The sequence below is a fragment of the Odocoileus virginianus genome, chromosome 19 (assembly GCF_023699985.2).
Source record: "Odocoileus virginianus isolate 20LAN1187 ecotype Illinois chromosome 19, Ovbor_1.2, whole genome shotgun sequence".
NCBI classification, from domain to species: Eukaryota; Metazoa; Chordata; class Mammalia; order Artiodactyla; family Cervidae; genus Odocoileus; species Odocoileus virginianus.
In genome coordinates this window covers 22052485-22071181 of record NC_069692.1, presented here as the reverse complement: position 1 = coordinate 22071181, position 18697 = coordinate 22052485, and the positions used below count along the sequence as shown (strand labels likewise).

Sequence of the window (18697 nt, the reverse complement as noted above, 5' to 3'; positions counted from 1 at the left end):
TGAGAAGTTTAATTGTCTGTAGACTGACATGGCTCCTATTTAGTGTGTCCTGGGAAGGCAGCAGTGCTTCCTTGGATGAGTCCTCTGTTTGGGATATTTCATCAATTTCCATTGCTAGTAGATGTACCTATCTCTGTCTTGAGGTCTCTGGTGTAGTTCATTGCTGCTTTCACATCAGACCACTCAGGTTGCAAAGCAGAATGTGACTGGCAGTACCTGTCATTCTTTATGCTCTTCCTCATGGGTTTATGCATCACAGAAGAAACACTATGGTGAATTAGTAGGAAAGGAGAAATGCATGCCAAATCTCTACTCTATCCTTTTGATTTCAGGAGATAATCATTCCTCTTTTAATGAGAAGATGGAGGTCACTGGGTGCAAAATCTCATACTACCTCTCTTCTCTTTCTCAAAACTCATCTTTATCATGATTCATCCTAAGGTCCTCTGCCCACCTCAGAGGAGTTCGTGTTCCTTTTCTTAGGAAAGACTCACCCTCTATCCATGTTCTGGGGCTCGCACATCTGTGGCCAGCAGGCTCTGTTCCAACACCTAGCCTCCCTTCTTAACATGCCACCCATCTCTGTACCCACAGGGATGAGGAGAAGCAGAGTACAGTTAGGTGCTGGGTCCTGTATTGGATGAGCCCTGACTTCTTCCCTCAGGTTCATATTGTAAGAACACCTTCCCCCAGCTCTGCCCCTTCTTCATTTTCCTCCATTCTTGCCCAGCCAAGCTTGGTGAGTGAGAACTCAGTCACACTGGCTCTGCTTCCTTCTACGCCAGTCTCAGCCTCTGTCTCCATTGTGTTACTGAAACTGCCCTGACAAAGCTGTCAGGTGATGTCTTTGTGGCTTTGCTTTTCCAATGTTACTTGTTCTTATCCAGTACTTAATATTTTTGAGATTTCCGCCCCCCTCCCCTACCCCCTTACCTTGAAATTCTCTCTTCTCCCTGCAGGAAAACTCCCTCTTTGGGTTTTGCTTCTGCCTGTCTTTTTCAGTATTTGGGGTCAGGGAGCATTTGAGGGGAAGGAAGGTAGGCTATTCTTCTTTCTCTGCTGCTCCTACTTGGTTGGTATTCCCCAAGATAACTTTTGTATCCTTCTTTTCTATCTACATACTTTTGTTTGGTGAGGTCAACCTCTCCCACAATTTCAGCCTCCATCTATATTCTGGTGACCCCCAAAACTCGCTACGTAACCCTGATTTCACTCTTCTGTGCCACACTTTTGTTTCCAAGTGCTTGTTAGACAAGTCCTTTTCCAGTTCTGTAAGCACATGGAGTTAAATCTATCCCACGGTGACCTTATTATATTCTCTCCCTAATCTGTTTTTCTTGTTATATATCAGTTAATGATAAAGATTATGGAACATAAAAGGAAAAAGTAATGAATTAATGCTTTTAAATCACATGAATGTATTTTTCATTAATGTAGTTTTTGGAAATGCTTCCAAAAGAGTGAACTCTGCAAGAATCAGGGAATTGTTTGCATATAGAATGACAAAGTTTAGGTACTCACATTTTATTTCTTTTCTACAAGCACTATGCTATCTTTGTTTATTTCAAATATATGGTTTAAATGGAGGTAAATGAAGTATCACAGAATTTAGAGTCTCAAGTTAGAAACTATTCTACCCAATTCTGAATTGTTATAAATTTACTCTCTACATGAATTGCTCACCTAGAACCAGACATCCTGGAATGTGAAGTCAAGTGGGCCTTAGGAAGCATCACTACGAGCAAAGCTAGTGGAGGCGATGGAATTCCAGTTGAGCTATTTCAAATCCTGAAAGATGATGCTGTGAAAGTGCTGCACTCAATATGCCTGCAAATTTGGAAAACACAGCAGTGGCCACAGGACTGGAAAAGGTCAGTTTTCATTCCAATCCCAAAGAAAGGCAATCCCAAAGAATGCTCAAACTACCGCACAATTGCATTCATTTCACATGCTAGTAAAGTAACGCTCAAAATTCTCCAAGCCAGGCTTCAGCAATACGTGAACTGTGAACTTCCAGATGTTCAAGCTAGTTTTTGAAAAGGCAGAGGAACCAGAGATCAAATTGCCAACATCCGCTGGATCATCGAAAAAGCAAGAGAGTTCCAGAACAACATCTATTTCTGCTTTATTGACTATGCCAAAGCCTTTGACTGTGTGGATCACAATAAACTGTGGAAAATTCTGAAAGAGATGAGCATACCAGACAACCTGACCTGCCTCTTGAGAAACCCATATGCAGGTCAGGAAGCAACAGTTAGAACTGGGAATGGAACAACAGACTGGTTCCAAATAGGAAAAGGAGTACGTCAAGGCTGTATATTGTCACCCTGCTTATTTAACTTATATGCAGAGTACATCATGAGAAACGTTGAGCTGGAAGAAGCACAAGCTGGAATCAAGATTGCTGGGAGAAATATCAGTAACCTCAGATATGCAGATGACACTACCCTTGTGGCAGAAAGTGAAGAGGAACTAAAAAGCCTCTTGATGAAAGTGAAAGAGGAGAGTGAAAAAGTTGACTTAAAGCTCAACATTCAGATCATGGCATCTGGTCCCATCACTTCATGGGAAATAGATGGGGAAACAGTGTCAGACTTTATTTTTTGGGGCTCCAAAATCACTGCAGATGGTGATTGCAGCCATGAAATTAAAAGACGCTTACTCCTTGGAAGGAAAGTTATGCCCAACCTAGATAGCATATTGAAAAGCAGGGACATTACTTTGCCAACAAAGGTCCGTCTAGTCAAGGCTATGGTTTTTCCACTGGTCATGTATGGATGTGAGAGTTGGACTGTGAAGAAAGCTGAGCGCCAAAAAATTGATGCTTTTGAATTGTGGTGTTGGAGAAGACTCTTGAGAGTCCTTTGGACTGCAAGGAGATCCAACCAGTGCATCCTAAAGGAGATCAGTCCTGGGTGTTCATTGGAAGGACTGATGCTGAAGCTGAAACTCCAGTACTTTGGCCACCTCATGTGAAGAGTTGACTCATTGGAAAAGACCCTGATGCTGGGAGGGATTGGGGGCAGGAGGAGAAGGGGACGACAGAGGATGAGATGCCGGAATGGCATCACTGACTTGATGGACATGAGTTGGAGTAAACTCCGGGAGTTAGTGATGGACAGGGAGGCCTGGCGTGCTGCGATTCATGGGGTCGCAAAGAGTCGGACATGACTGAGCGACTGAACTGAACTGAACTGAACTGAAATGAATATCTATCTATTTGGACAGTAGGACTGGATGTTCTCCAAATTAATTTCTGTGTAGGATACAATGTTTATCAAGGTTAAGTTAACTGGAATGTGCTAATTTGAAGCTTACGTATTTGTTATATTGTTAAAACTTAACAGTTACCACAGCAACTGGTTAGAACTTAGACAACAGAAGATTTTTTACAGAAGAGAATTTTGTCATGGACATTATTTAGAACTGCTGGCACACAGTGCTAATAAAAAGCAGATTGTGGTTTAGTAAGTTTTATTACTGTTTTAAAATTCTCTGTACACAATGCTCCCCTTATTGCCTCCACCTGGGTAAGACTGATCCCACCTCCTGTCACCCTTTGTATACTGTTATTTCATAGAGTTTGCACTCTTCCTTTGAAATATTTAGCAAAATAACTCTTCCTCCTTGTTCCCAATACGAGTGTTTAGTTCAGAATCTTGGCATTTCTCTCCTGGATTATCGTAATTACCTTCACTCTCTTCTCTTGATCATCAGTTTTTCTGCCTTCTGGTCCATTCTTAATTGCCAGAGGTAATTTTTAATAACTTCACCATACTACTTTTCTGCCTCAGACTTCCCAGTGGCTCTTTATTCATTGCATACATGAGTAAGTAAAATTCCTTAGAATGACATACAAGGCTCCTATTTCACAACACAATTTCTAACGATCTCTTCACGTTCAACCTCAGCTCCATCTGCTCTAATTTAACTACATATTTCCTCCACCCCACAACATACTATCTCTTGACCACCTTGACTTTTCATGTTCTGTGCAACAGGGTCTTGGGGTGCCTTTTTCATCTCCATCACCTATGAATCCTTTCTCAGTCTCAGGCTCAGTTGCTTCTCCTCTGTGTTCACATGGCACTCTGTACACACCTCATTAGAGCACATGGAACATGCTATTACAAGTTTTTTAAAGTCTTTATTGAATTTGTTACAACATTGCTTCTGTTTTTTGGCCATGAGGCATATGGAATCTTAGATCCCTGACCAGGGGTCAAACCTGTACCCCCTGCATTGGAAGACAAAGTCTTAACCACTAAACTGCCAGGGCAGTCCCGACTGCAAGTTTTAATCTACGCTCCACCCCTGCCCCCCTGAAATCACCATAAGCTCCTTGAGAACAGGGATAGTGTCTTATTCATCTTTGTATCCTTATTATCTATTAATATTAGAGTGATTAACAAATAGCCAGTAGATGCTGAAAATATGTTAGTTGAAAAAGTGGATTTGAACTTGTAAAGGAATGAAGAGAGGGAAAAATCATGTAAAACTTTGAAGAGCAACTTGACAAATCTCACATATGAAAACCTCCAATCATGAATGAGTCTTTAAAAAATATTAAAGAAAAAGGCAAGCCATAGGATAGGAACAGCACACTATTTATATTGTATTTTAAAACATGCAAAATAATTTTATATAACATGTAGGGATGCATGTATATAAAGAAAAGTATAAGAAATAAATTGAAACCTACCAAATCAGGCAATTTAAGAGTAAAGGAGAGGAGTGAGATTGAAGATATATGGGCTTAACTATATGGACAATATTTTATTTCTTAAGATACATGTAGGGGATACAAATGCTCACAAAAAAGAAAGAAAGGAAGAGAAAGAACAAAAGGAAGGAAGAAAAACAAAAAGTCCCATTTAGATTGGCTGGCTATTGGATTTCCATGTCTACACCTGGTGAGGTCTCTAAAATATGATCTCTAGGAAGTGACTAATGTGGTCATGACAATAGATTCAGCTGCCTGTGTATATTAACTTTCTTCTTATTTATCTTATGTACCATTATCATCACACACAGTGAAAAAAATAAGCAGAACATTCCTTAATTTGTTCTTCCTTTGTTTTCTATCATACAGCTAATAGCTACCTCATCTTATGTGGAAGCCTTTCACATGTCTGTAGGTCTGTCTAAGTTAAAACATACACCAACTTTTAGATTCTTCTAAAATGTTTAAATGACAATTTGATTTACACTTATTAATTTACTCTGTCAGTAAAGCTATGTGTCCTAGGCTACCTGTGCAATATGGAGGACTTTTAAGAGTGCCTATTTATCCTAGTTGGGACTTACCTCTGGAAGCAGGCAAAACCCAGTTTTACATTTCATATACATTTCATCAATTCTTGGAGTGGAAAGGCCTTTTTTAAGCGGTAATCATCTTAAATATTAATTTGGGGTGACAACAGATTTTTAAGTGGTTCTATTAGGGACCACAGTCAGGAAAGTATATGGATATGAGTATCTCTAACAAAGCATATTTTTGGAATAGCCAGTTATAGACTGAAAAGAACTAGCAAAGTGACTTCTATCCGTCTGGAGACTGAAACTGCACCATCTAAAGATGGACTGCACTTCACATATTTGGACCCTTCTTTCATAATTTATAACAATCTGGGAGAAGTGACAGATTTCCCCTGTTCAGTTGATAAAACATATTTTCAAGGACTCCAAATAGATAAGAGATTGTATTCAAAGGAAGGATCCCTTTCAAGTATCAATTTTGATAGATTTCTCAATGAATTGCAGTCAGTTGTTAAATTAAGAGCATTTCGTAGGTAGGGCAATTTTCTTTTCAAATGTGTTCTCTCTGTCTCTTTTTCCCCCTTATTCTTCCAACAGCTGATAAATCCTCCACTCCCCCTGTAACATATACCTGTAGGTAATTTTTCTTTAGAATTTGCACTCCATGTTGTCAGAATAAGTTGATCTACTCTTTGGCATTTTAAGAAGTGCACACATGTATATCCATGTTTCAAGTACCCAATTGTCAACCATGCATCTGGCAGTGATTCAGCTCAGTAAATATTTGTTGAGTGAATTTCTCCTCCAAATATGTTTGCATTGAGGATACCCCCAGATTTTAGACCTCACCATTTTATCTCCTATGTGTATTGATGTGGTGTACTACAATCTGTCCCTTAGAGAAGCCATAATTCACTGTAGTTAAATCCCCTGGAGACAAACTGGAGTAGTGGAAAGCATGAGATCTGATTCCAATTCCAGTTTTACTAACCTTGCCTGGCTTATTTAACACGAGGTCTCAGGTTTTTTTTTTCTGGAAAAAATGGGAATGATCGCCATTTTATCTCCCAGAGTGGTTGTGAGGATCAACTAATATTGTGCATTAAAAGCCCAATGGAAGGGGTCCAATAGCTATTAGTGTTCTCCCTTCCTTTTGGATGCGTCTGTGCCAGGGTTGTCTGTTTTAACTGATAGCTTTTCATTAAGCTCTAAGTCTTTCTTTATGGGACATAGCTCAGCAGTGACACCTGGTTCCCTGGCTTTCTTCCTCAGAAGACTTAACTCCCTGAGAACAGAATCTGGATTTTTCTGGTTTGTCACTGTAGCCTCAGTGCCTTGCATAGCAGGCGCTTAATGAATATGTAGTGAATGTATCTTGGCATTACAGAATCACAGGATTCCAGAGCTGCCAAGGATGTTAGTGGTTCCCTCATCTAACCTCTCATTTAAAGTTTGGAAAATTGCAACCTAGAAAAGTGAGGGACTTATCTAAAGTCAGTTACATAGAGCATGTTAATGCCACCTTTAGTGTACCTTCCACTAAACCACACTTCTTTTTGATGATGATGATAAGTGATGTTAAGAATTGTGCAGGGTTGTGGGACTTTCCTGGCAGTCCAGTGGTTAAGACTCCGCCTTCCAGTGCCCAGGTCACTGGTTGGAGAACTAAGATCCCACATGCCACATGATATGGCCAAAGGAAAAAGGAAAAAAAAAAAAGTGAGGGTTGTGCTAAAGCTCACACCTCATTTGGGGCTGCAGACAGGCCCACACGGTCTATCTCTGCCTTTCCCAGGCATATCTGGGATAAAAATTAACTTTGCTCGTGGTTATTAAATTTATGAAGAATCTCATTAAAGTTATTCCATTAGTACCATCTCCTGACTTCAAAACTTGAGTGCTATCAGTCATCAAAGGGTCTGAATACCACTCCCCAGGCATGAGGGTGAGGGAGTGGGGTGAGATGGGATGGAGAAGTTGGGGCGGGTGAGGGAGGAGAACACTTTAAACTTTGCTTAGGTTTGCTCTCAGTGTGTGGCTCAGTTCAGATAGGAAACATTGTCCATCAGCCCTCTGTATTACTAGATTTGGCATATGGCAATTTTTTGTAATTGAAATATAATAATTTATAGCTGGTGTGTTTCAATTTTTAACGGTTTCTATTTGGTGCAGATAGAAATAGACTGTGAAGCAAATAATGTGATTACTCATTAAAGAAGTCAACTCATGTTAGAAGCTGGTTATGTGACATCCAGCTGCATCCCTGACACCTCCCTTGCTTCATTTGAGGGATCTCTCAATGGGCCTTGGGAAAGGATGCCCCCTTCATGTAACATATGCAGGTGTTTCCCCTTATGAGTCAGAAGCAGATGTCTGGTTAGGCAGAGAGTGTGACAGCTTGACACACACCTGGCCCCACCTAACAGGAAAACTATGACCTGTAAATTGTACTAATAAAATACCATCACTCCCATTTTGATTGGGCTATGAAACCAACACCTTCGTCCTTCAACACTGAAGGAGGCTAGATCCCACACAGAGGGTTTGTGAGTGGCTCAAAGCTTAGGATTGTAAGTTGAATCTACATGCTGCCTTTGATGTATTTTATAAGACAAATTTTATGAGGCAAATGACAATGTGATCTAACCCCAAGTGTTCTTATTTGCAGAATGGGAGCAGTAGAATTCATTAAGCTAACATTTTACATCTCTACGTGTTAAGCACTTAGAAGGCTCAGGAGATGGAATCTTTAGGCCACGACTGAAGTATTTCAGAGTGGTGGTCTATTCAGAGGCTCTGATGACAGGGTTGTTTTCAAACAGCTCATAAATAAACAAATATATCAAACACTAACCACTTACAGAAGGCAAGGCAAATGAGTTACCGTCCTGAACATTTAGCTCCTCAATTTGGGGAGCTAATTAAAACAAAACAACAACAGAAAAACTTTTCCAACAAGTTGTAAATCTATACTTACAAAATGTTAACTACAATATCATAAACTGTTCGTAAGTTCTATTATTTTTAGAACATGAATGATATTCAAAGTTGGTACAGAATTTCCATTCTTTTCATCTTATTTGGGATTATTTCCCACAATTTTTCTCCCTGACTTCCCTCCTCTAAAATTTTATTTTGTGATTTTGGTAAAATACCATTTAATTTAAATCTTTATTTCATTCCATTTTACATGGATAAATACCATAAATAACCTGCAAATTTTATTTTTAGTAAAAATTCTGAAGGGTAGTTTCAGAATCACTTTACAATCTGGTATCATCTGTTTATAGCTTTTAAATTTTGTCCCCAAATTACTATTTTGATCCAGATAGTTATTCTGCTAAAACATGTTTATAAAAGTGAAGGTAAAGTACACAAAGTGAAAAGAAAATGACTGTAGAGATGACAATTCCTCAAGTGCCATAGATCTGTTCTCTGCACTGCCGTTTTAATGACAGCAAAATAATACACATTTATGAAAGGAAATGGATGAGGAAGGCTGAGAGTGTTTGATTTAAAGTAATTTTGTTATCTGTCATACAAGGGGGGGAAACTGTACTGATTTTAAAGTGATCGTTTAGTTACAGATGTTTCCAGACCCCTTCCCTGATCCAAGGAAACAAAATACCATTCAACAACAAGCCCAGATTTAGAGATGGGGCTTGTTCCAATATAAACATTTCTTAGCTAGACCTTCTTCATGAAAGTGCATAGTCAATTTTTCCATATACAGTGGGAAAGACAAAGCTTTTAGCTTAAAAGGCGTTCTTGCCCGTGGCACAGAGCTCCTGGAATGAACAGCCTAGGGACGCTGTGGTTCACCGAATGCTGATTTGCTCATCAGGGGTATATGGCGGGATTATGTCAGAGTGCACATGTGCCACAAATAGAAAGCTCAGCACCATTTTGGCTTTCAGTGTTCGGCATGGTCATTTATTCCCTCTGTGCCTCTCTTTGATGTAGCCCTGTTTACTCAGGGCCTGGGTTAGTGTGTGGAACAAAGCAGGTATTCAACAAATAAGGAAAGTGTGAACTATTTTCTTGAGCAGCTATTATCCTGAAGGCACTTGGCCAGGCAATTTGGGGAACAAGACGATGAATTATGGATACTTCTGGCGACCAGGAGTTTAGTTGGGGCATTTAAGGTGTATGTGTAACTTACTGTAATATGTAGTAGAAAGTGCTGAGAGTCATAATATAGGAAAAGTACAGAGAAACACTGAGAAAGTGACTGCTGCTGCTGCTAAGTCGCTTCAGTTGTGTCCGACTCTGTGCGACCCCATAGACGGCAGCCCACCAGGCTCCCCCATCCCTGGGATTCTCCAGGCAAGAACACTGGAGTGGGTTGCCATTTCCTTCTCCGCTGAGAGACCGAAGAGGAAGGGAAGTTTACTTTTAACCTGGGGGTGGGTAGTGTATGAAGAATGATTCTTCAGAGGAGGTAGCATCTGTGCAGGGTTTTCTTGAAAGAGAACACTGAAGCCGAAAGGCTGGAAAACACAGGACGGTTTTTAGTCACTTCCCATAAGGCAGAGAGGCTAGTACTCATATTCCTCTCATTGTTTTATTGCTTCAAGTAGACATCCTCCCTGCTCCCTTCCTCCCAGCCCCAGTAACCTGCAATAAAAGGCACCAGATGGAATGACTTTTTTTTCTACTTTCTGGGATCTTCTTTGGAAGGATTAGTTTAATATTAGTGATTAAACTCATGTGACATCTTCAGCAACCTCTGGCTTACAGTATACTCACACGGAGATACCACTTTCTGTCTACACCACCTTCTGTTTTCATAGACAACACTAGAGGCATGGCCTAAACCCTGAACTAAGAGTTAGGTATGCCTAGAAGCCTCATTAATTCCTTGTGGTCACCAGGATCCCATAAAGAACTGTTATGTAGCTAGGAGTTAGGAGTTTGGAACTGACAAGTCAGAATTTGTGCATAGGGATAATGCCATTCAATTATAAGAAAAGAGTATTTTGATTTTATCCTCTTTCATTCTGCTATCTAATGCATTTTTCACAAAAGTGAGATGAGCCAGAGCATGATACTAGAAATACTTGGTTGTAGGGCCCCCTCTGCATTGGCAAAGGAAATGGCAACCCACTCCAGCGTTCTTGCCTGGAGAATCCCAAGGATGGGGTCGCACAAAGTCGGACGCGACTGAAGTGACTTAGCAGCAGCAGCATGGCCCTCTCAGTAGCTACAAGATTGATTTAATTGATTGAGAATCTATTAACAATTAAAGCAAGAACCTTGTGCACTTGGTTTTTATTACTCTACTGTCAATAGCCCAGTCACTGAACGGTTGAAACAGAGCAAAACTCTATCCTCATTTAAAGCTTTGACTGCTATTTCAGTTTTTTTCTCCTTTTTAAAAAGTTTGTAAATTTTTTAGACGATGTGAGCTAAGTTCCAAGGAAGTCCATGCTGACTCATGACTTTGAGGAGAGAGCACATTTTCTAGATGAATTTATGTTAGCAGATTTAAAAAAGAGAGACTGTAATCAAAGGAAAATCAAAACAGTTTAGATAATCAGAGATGAAGATACAGTGTCTTAAAATCAAAACAAGGGTATAACACTTGTTAGCTTTCAAAACAACTGAATGGGAGAGCAGACAAAAAGATGTTCTGCAGAAAGAAAACAACAAAATGCTTATTTCCACTGAACATTTTGATATATTGCAGGTCCAAAAACACAGGTCACAGGAAAAATGTGCTTCACCTGCCAAAATAATCATAGATAGTCTTTGAAAGTAGGAAGAGCCCAGCCCTTTAATAAAGCCCAGAGATTTTAAGCACCTTACAAAGAGTATTATCCTTCCCCCATAAAGATAATTACTCGATCTTACAAAGATATTTGCATTTTCTTAAATACAGTATTACTTTCACCATACTGAGGACCACAACAAAGATCAGGAGGATAACAAGGGATGATGGTGCCCACTATTTTGAAAGTGAACCATTGAGTGCGCAGCAGGTTAGAGCTGTTCTGCCTCCCAGAGACCTTATTTTGCTGACTACATGGGGGCTGCCCTAACCCCCTGAAGTCTTTCTTATTTCTCATTCCCTATTAGACTCAGGGCACATCTAAGCAGTGCTATTTCTGGGGCAGTCCCTGGATTTTGTGTGTGGAGGTTGGGGGTACTTCCCTGGTGGTTCAGTGGTAAAGAATCCACCTGTCAAGGCAGGAAATGCAGGTTTAATCCCTGGGTGGGGAAGATCCACTGGAGAAGGAAATGGCTACCCACTCCAGTATTCTTGCCTGGGAAATCCCATGGACAGAGGAGACTAGCAGGTTGGATTTCAGGGGCAGTCCCTGTATTTTACTAACTATAGTTCTGTTGGGAATTGGTAGATTGTCTTTGAGAAACTTTCTGTTAGAAGAGTAGGCTGACTTGGCTTTGAGATCAGCAGTGAAAAAGCTCCACAGATAAAAACGGAGATGCTGAAACTCAGAACTGTTACAAAGCAGTTTGGGACAGTCACAGTGGGGTACAACTGCCAGAGGAGACCACTTTGGTGCCAGCAAACATTTAATTTTCTTCATTAATTTCTCAGCTTGTAATTGTTTTGCACCATGATAGGGAAGTTTCTTAAAGTCATGTGGAAACCTGAATGATGACTGTGGTGCAGCAGGAAAAGCAGACATAATGTGGTCTAGGAATTTTTAAACTTAGTTCTTCAATTGTTTTAAAACAAAAGGGTCATTGTTCGTTTTTGAAGTAGATCTTTTTTCTTTCCTCCTTTTGAGATCCAGGATGTGTTGTTTATTTTTATATGACCACCAGAAAAACTCTAGCCGGAAATTCTGAAATCTTACTGCACTTGAAAGCTTTCTTTTTAAGTATAGGTGCTGAAAGCATAATTGAAGGCATCAGTAGCCATATGGGGCCTAAGCAAAAATTCTTGAAATGAAAGAAGCTACAAGTAGTGTGGTTATAAATTAAATTCCAAATTTGGATAAATATACTGATCAAAAGCCAAGAGAATTTCTAATATCTTAGTAGTTAAATTATTTAGGAATAAGGCATCAATGGTGATATGTCACAACAAGAAAGTGAACATGGATACACTCTTGTCTGATCCAACTTTTTTAATATCCCAATACAGAGATCACCAGATGTTCCTCACCCCTATTATTTGCCCTGGTTATGGTGCCCATGCTGTGATTCAGTAGGACAAGAGGACTGCTCTAAAAGTCAGGAAACTTGGGTTGGTTCCAGTTCTGGAAACCTGCGTGGGGCCTTGAGGAAGTGACTTAGCGTCAAGCTCCAGTTTCCTCCACTTTCAGTGATATTTGTGGCATGATGCTTTCTAGACTCTTCCCATCCAAATAATCTAGAATTCTGTAAACCTTCCTGCTGCTTCATATTTGTTCCATGCTATGAAACTTTAGGCAAACTATTTAACATGTCCAATTTTGGCAAGTGAACGTGTTAGTAGCTCAGTCATGTCCAACTCTTTGTAACCCATGGACTTTAGCTTCTGTCCATGGGATTTCCCAGGCAAGAATACTGGAGTGGGTAGCCATTCCCTTCTTCAGGGGATCTTCCTGACCCAGGGATGGAACCCCAGTCTCTGGCATTGCAGGCAGATTCTTTTTTGTCTGAGCACCAGGGAAGCCTAACGCTAACATATTTATATAAATTAGACTAATAACAGCTAGCCTGCCTGGTTTGTAAAATGGTTGCAAGGAATAAAGGTGGAAATATATATGAATATATCTTATAAATCACAGAAGCTTTAAAAGTTTAACATTGTTTTTTGATTAAGTTAGTCATTGGAAATTCCGTTATTTTTCATTTGTAAATAACATTTGTCCAATATCAGTAGCTTTTTGAAAGCTGTGCTCTTTAAACTTGGGTTGAGATATATAGGGAGTTTTCCTAATTTATCAGAAGATCAGTTCTGTCTCAGTATTCTAAATATATTGTCATAAAGCAAAATAAAATATCTGGCAACTTGCCTTAATGACACTGTGAAAAGCTTAAGGTGTCACTTTTTTATTCAAATAAAAAAAGATAAAGTTTAAAGTATTTATTTTTTCCCTTTTAGTCGACATAGCATGCATAGTGGAAGCATTTTGGCCTTTGAAGATGAAGGACTATAGATGGGTGTAATCCTATGTTGAGGGAGGGGAAAGTAAGACCAAGAGTTATCTTTTTAGGTCAGAGTGCAGGTGAGAAAGGGTGGTTAGATTTTAAGATAAGATGATGTTAATAATGATAAAATAAGTGGTTTAGAAAAATAAGAACCATGCAAATGTCTGACTGTTCCTATGAGGACTGAAAGAAACCATCATCTGCTCTGCCCAATACCACCCTCCAAAACTTTCCAAAACTCATTTGCTGTTTTGCTCAGCAGTCCCAGGTAATAACTGAGACAAAAGTGGAATTTCCTAATTTCCTAGGAAAGGGCCAGAAATATCTTCTGACAGGAACAGGAAGCATAAAAATATCTCTCAGGAGAGCACCAATTGTTTAGAGATTCTAGCTTGTGTTTGGAGCTCCAGCAGAGGTGCTCAGGGCACCAGAAGCTCTGTGCAATCAGCAGTACACACTGACTCTGAGGCAGGTGTGTGTAACACTGAGATACTTCCCAGGAAGCACTGATTTGAATGAGATTTTGGGCAACATTTTGGGGATCTGTCATGATCTAGAATATCAGCTTGGAAGCCTCCCAGTATCATTGTGGAGCAAAGAACTCCCTTTCTATATGAGGGAAATCTCATATAGAATTTACCTATGAAACCAATTAAAAAGATACACTGGGTAAAGGAAGCAGAGCCCCTGCCTCTTGCTGCTCACGCTCCCACACCCCAAGTTGTACCTGCGGCAGGGCATTTCCATGAAGCCTCAGTTTGAAAGCTACTGATTTAGTAGGTCTTGTGTTAAAAGGTCTCTAAAGAGATTTTTTTTCCTATGATGTATTACAGTTCTACAATTGTATTGCAATAATACAACACAATTCTACAGTAGCACCTCTGACTCCTTTGTCATCCTTGCTCTCCAAAACATGGCAAGTCATCTAATAAAATCTCTGCAATGACCAGCATCTGTTTTCTCTGTTGCAGACCATGGCCACCATCTCAATCCAGACCCTTCTTACTTTCTCCTGGACAATGATCAGTACATGAGATAAGTTATCCCAGTTCCAGGCTCTCTGTTGCCTACTGCCTTATCCATCCAATAGTCCCTTTCCAGATCAATGCTGATGAAGACGTCTCCTTGAACTTCTTTATGCTTTGAAATCTTCAGTGACTCCTTGTTGTCCAGTCCCGCCAATTTGGACTATCTCCCTTTTCAGAAGAACCTTGTGTCTTTGATCTTTATTTATCTGATCCCCTCAACTTGAATTTTCCTCAGTCTTAAAGATTCAACTTAAATGTCACCTATTCCATGAAGTCACCTATGAACTTCCCACTGGAAGTGAATATTCCTTCTAAACTCTCCTAAATAAGAGTTTTGATAATATACCAATTTAGTTGTTGTACACTATTAGCTACTTGTTTTATCTTTTTGACTGTGTTCTATGCATCCTTGTAGCATACAAAGCAGCTTGCTGAGGTAGTAGGTACCCTTTGAAAATAAGAAAGCAAAAAGTTTGATGCTGATCAATCAAGTGTCTCTGGACACCTAAGGAAGACAAAGTGGCAATATAGGGCTGACTATACTGTTCTCCATATTTCAAAATGTCTAATAAAATTAATTGTGACATGCTCATAGAAACATACAACTGAACTGAAATGCTGAATTTTTGTGTTTGTTTTTGCTTTTGGCTGAAGTTAATACCGAGTGATGACACATTATTTTATCAGAAGCTCTCTTTTGCTGTTATAAATTACTTTGCCTCATTAAAAACTGAGATACTGCTTAACATACTTCCCTTGGTAGGTGTTATTGACTCAATTATGTGTACCGCTCCCTGCCCTACCCCCATCCGTATCATATGTTAAAGTTCTGTGCATGATATGAGTATATTTGGAGGTAGTGCATATAAAGAGGTGATAAAGGTTGAGTGAGATCATAAGGGTAAGTCCTTAATCTGATAGAACTGGTGTTTTTATAAAAGAGGATGATCTCTCTCTTTCTCTCTGCATGTGCACAGAATAAAGGCCATGTGAGGACTCAAGAGAGAGGATGGTCATTTACAAGTCAGGAAGAGAGCTTTCACCAGAAACCAATCCTGACCACTTGATTCCAGACTGCTAGGCTCCAGAAAGGTGAGAAAATGAATTTCTATTGTTTAAATCTCCCAGTCTGTGCTATAACATCATGGCAGCTCAGGCAAACTACTACAGTAAGCAAAACAGTTCCAAACCAGAGATTAGGGGAACAGGAGAAGCAGTAGAGGTTCTTGGGCTTGACAATCTGGGGAAGCACTGCTGTAACACCTTCCCTTCTCCAAGGTTAAGGACAGACTCCACAAGTGACTGCCCGGAGAGCTGTCCTCCTAGTTCAGGAGGGCAGAGGCTACCTGGGTTTGTTCCAGATGGAATCTCTGATGCCTTGCCTGGTTCCTCTCAGCTCTTAGCCACTTTGAGCTGAGTGAGTAACTCACTTATTTCAGACATGTTATTTTATTAATATATAGTGCTTGAAAATTTCTGGGAAAGAAGTTAACAGCCTATATGTTTTTTAGGTCTGACTTGAAACCTGCAGTTTCTAAGCTCCCTTTCTTTCCATATTGTCATTTATAAGATAAACAGTTACTAAGCCTTCACTCAGTTTTTTAATAGTGGACATACTTTGTCTAATAATTTCCCCTGAGACTCTGCCTTTACTACAGTTCAAGTTCTTTCTTTAGCTTTCTATCAAGTTCTTTTAAGTTACAGGATCCTAATGTAAACTCAGGATTCCACTGAAGTGACTAATGTTTAGCTTAGGTGGAGATAAATAAATACATATACATTCAGATACTATGCCAATCTTTAATGCTCTTCTGCCCAAAGAAGAACCTCCCATTGTTATTGAGATGATAGAGTGAGTTTACTCTGGAACTTGAAAAACAAGTCAAAGTATAAACATACCACTAATTTAATGTTCTTTAAATAAACTCATCAGCTACTAAGACCACTCTGGCATTCTTGGATGATACTGGGGACCCTTGTTAGCTGAGCAACTGTAAGACACTCTGAGATTTAGAAACAGATGTTAGAGGATATTTACAAGACAGAGATTAAGAACTTGGAGCCAGATTCCCTGAGTTGTGACCTTGAGTGAGCTACTCAATTTTTTATTCAACTTCTATATGACTCAGTTTCCTCATCTGTAGACTAGTGCTAATAGTAGTGCCTTCCTCACTATGTTGTGAGCAAAACTAATAATAGAGTACCTCAAACAATGCCTAGGACACAGCAAGTGCTAAGCAGGTGCTTAGGCATTAAAAGAATGACAGCTGTCCTGTAAGGTTGTTATAAAATAACAAGGGGCCCTCTCAGGGCTGAGGCTACATCAGGGAGACCTGGAATCATCCAAAGGATGGGGACTACTCCACTGATGCAGGAAGAGACAGAGACTCTGTCTCAAGAGCACTTCCTACAAATCTCAGCCCCCTCTAGAAAAGTACTAGCTTGAGGACTAGCCTTGGCAATTTTCATTTTGGGGAACTAGCTCTTCCAAATCTCTTGTCAGTATCTTTCTAGTTTATATCAGAGACCATACTCCTCCCTCCCCAAAGTCACATCATCCTCCCTATAGAAAGCCACCCTTATTAGCGAAAGAAACATAATCCTGCTATTTCCTAAGAGTCTGGCAACACCCTGTTTTCAAGAATATTCCATGAGTAAATTCTCCCCATCTCCACTCCCTTCCTCTGAAGGACACAGAGTCTCCAGTGGTCCTGTTCCTAGGTTGCATGTGCTGGGAGAAGGAGAAAGTAGAAACCTTCCCTATCATTTCATGCCTTTCTTGAAATCCCCATCCTGAACACCTACTATGTGCTCGCCAGGCTTTCAGGAAGTGATGTGACCTTCTCAGCTCCTCCAGATGCCTTGAAGCAGCAGTTTTCTTTGAAGCTTGAATTTTATTCTAAAGTGCACCTTTCCAGGCCAGGCACTAGTACTGGAGTGAACCCGTGAGCTCTCTCACTAGCCTCTCGCAGCCATGATTTAGTTTTATATTTTAGGCCTCTTTGTAATTATGTCAAAAACACTTCCTTTTCTGGATTCTCAATTTCCTGAAGTCCATTAAAGTCTAAGCCCAGCTGCATTTTTGAGACTAGCGGTTCTCATACTTTAATGTGCCTGTGAACAACCTGGGCATCTGGTAGAAAATGAAGATTCTGATTCTGGAGTGGGACCTGGGAGTCTGCATGCCCAACACTGGCCCATGTGCTGCTGGCGCTGCTGTCCTTGGGCCATGCTTGGAGTCTCCATGACGTCGACTCCTCCTCCCCATAGTCATTCACGCTCCTGGGCAATTCTGATACACTGACAATTCTGACTTCCAGAAAGGTCCTTTCAAAAAATATTTGCTTCCAAATGTTGAGTTCTGATTCTGCCCAGGCTAGAAAAGGCTATCGAAGTAGGCTTCCTCTTTACCTTATCACACAGGCTCAGTTGGCAGCAATGATGCTGTGTCTATTATAATACAGTGATTTCAGTTGATGTTTATGATGAATCAGTAATCTCTCATTGGCTCTTCCTTCCTTTTGCAGAGTGAAAAGACAGTCTCCTCTCTGGACCTCTGTCACAGGTCATTTAAGTGTTAGAAGACGCATGGACACCAGTCCCCATGTCCCTCATCTTGTCTATTGTCATACTTCCTGTTTTCCCATGTGGAGCTTAATGCTTAGAGTCACCCTGAAGGGTGTGGAGGGGGCAGACAGCAGTATCCAGGAAGCCCGATATGGGAGACTGTAAATGTTCATTGGATACACTTAGGTCTCTGTCCTGGATACCGGCTGGGAACCTCCTGGGTAAGTCACCTTGGAAAGGCTCATGTCCATGGCTGGGCCAGTGGTCTGTTCTGCATTCCATCCTCAGCCCTGCCCCTGGGGTTCTGAGGAAGCAGGAACAAGGACTCTGTTAAACCATCCCCATCCACCCTCTTCACCAGATCAGGACCCCATGTTTCCCTCAGGCTCGGATACTAAATCTCTGGGTTCTAACTAGGACAGCAGTGGGACTCTGAGTGATTCTGTTCCTTAAGTTGGCTTCTCTTTAACAGTTTATAATTTGATCTATTTATTAGACAATTATAGAACTTTGTTGCTTGCATTAACCTTGACTTTGTTTTATTCTTTTCAAGTCATCCCAGGAGGTGAAGGGACTTGTTCAGGTTCCTTTAACTGATAAGGGTGATATGATTGTTAGTGGCATGGCCAAGAACCAGAATAGTTAGTTCCAGACTCACAGTTCAGTGCTTTTTCCCACTCTACTCAATTCTGGGAGACTTTCCTATTGATAATTCAACTTAAGGTTAACTAGAAACA

At 40.3% G+C, this 18697-nt stretch overlaps 1 protein-coding gene and 1 long non-coding RNA gene across 6 annotated transcripts in view; one reads left to right on the top strand and one right to left on the bottom strand.

Annotated features, from left to right (window-relative positions):
* LOC110135386 (uncharacterized) overlaps positions 1-18697 on the top strand; it is a 77368-nt gene that overhangs the window by 8870 nt on the left and 49801 nt on the right. For 2 of the 3 annotated variants that reach the window (XR_011481897.1, XR_002313360.2), the window contains exon 2: positions 15371-15485. This is a non-coding gene — a long non-coding RNA (uncharacterized lncRNA). Of the gene's footprint in view, positions 1-15370; positions 15486-17920; positions 18603-18697 lie in introns of those variants that run through there. The other variant, XR_011481898.1, reaches the window with a different exon arrangement.
* LAMA4 (laminin subunit alpha 4) overlaps positions 1-18697 on the bottom strand; it is a 139658-nt gene that overhangs the window by 110557 nt on the left and 10404 nt on the right. The window lies entirely within an intron of this gene.